General features: G+C 39.1%; 1 protein-coding gene across 1 annotated transcript in view; it reads right to left on the bottom strand.

The window, feature by feature from the left end:
- LOC124234600 (interferon-induced protein with tetratricopeptide repeats 5) overlaps window positions 1–1,272 on the bottom strand; it is a 20,273-nt gene that overhangs the window by 10,294 nt on the left and 8,707 nt on the right. The gene's annotated exons all lie outside the window — the stretch shown is intronic.

Raw genomic sequence — 1,272 nt, 5'->3', positions numbered from 1 at the left:
AACTGAATCTAAAACAGATACAGGTGATAAAGGAAGTGCTTCTGTTACAGGTTTTATGATTCCTGTGGATGATACAGCACCAGCTACTGATATAACTTTTCACCTGGTAGTTGCTTTAGAGCTTTAAAAAATAGTAATGGTAGGATTTAGAGGCTAAAATTCAGTCTTTCCATCCACATGGCAGCAAAAAAGCAGGCACACTGCAGCCATTCTGTCAAGAGACCCCCGTGCTTGGGTGGGGAACATCTCCACTTGCTGTCAAGACAGTGACTTTTCTGTTTCAACCCCTGTGAGATCATGACAAGAGTAATAGGGATCACTGCGTCAGTGATTTTTTTTGCAGTTCAGCTCAGCAGATGCATTTTATATTTATGAGCTTACTCTGTACTAAGCAGGTATCCAATATATTATCTCATTGAATGTACAACAGGCTTGTTAAGTTCTTGCCCAGCTCTGTAGACAGAACCCAGCGTTCAAAACAGATCTAGGTTGACGTCAGTGTTGGTAGTCAATGTATTATTTTTGACTGCTTCTTTCTTAACTGCTTCTTTTCTGATTCTCTCCATAATTAGTCATAGAACTAGGAAGGACCATGGCAATAATCTAACTTTATAGACCACCAGAGGTTCCTAGAGGTTCTGACACTCTCACGGTCATTGACAAAGTTAGGTGATGGCGGAGCTGTGATCGGATCTGGTCTCTCCTTTCTCTGAAGTGGGCAAATCCAAGATAAGTGTCTTTAACTCAGAGCATGAACCTGGAAAACAAACTTACATAACTCTCAATTATCACTTTACCATTGTTTTCTAATAATGCTCTCCTTAGTTTAGAAAGTTTATATTGTATTGTTTATTTGATTATATGGAAAACTGATCATCATCTGGGCCAAATAGTGATTTAGGCCAGGAGTGGACAAACTTTTGCTTAAAGGACCAAATAACAAAAGTTTTAGGCTTCATGGTCTCTGTTGCAACTATTCAACACTGCCATTGTGGGCAAAAGCAGCCATAGACGATACATAAAGGAAGGAACACGGCTGCGTACGAGTAAAACTTTATAGACACTGGAATTTGAATTTTATATAATTTTCATGTGTCACAGGATATTAATCTTCTTTTGATTTTTTCAACCGTTTAATAAATGTGAAAACTCTCCTTAGCTCATGTGCCAGACAAAAATAGGCAGCTTCCTGTATTTGTCCCACAGCCATAGTTTGCTGACCTCTGATTAAGCCCAAAGATCTCAGTCAACCTCAGTTCTATTCCGCCATTT

This window comes from Equus quagga, chromosome 2, assembly GCF_021613505.1.
Source record: "Equus quagga isolate Etosha38 chromosome 2, UCLA_HA_Equagga_1.0, whole genome shotgun sequence".
NCBI classification, from domain to species: Eukaryota; Metazoa; Chordata; class Mammalia; order Perissodactyla; family Equidae; genus Equus; species Equus quagga.
The sequence above is the reverse complement of the archived record's forward strand: the minus strand, read 5'-3'. Positions and strand labels throughout refer to the sequence as shown.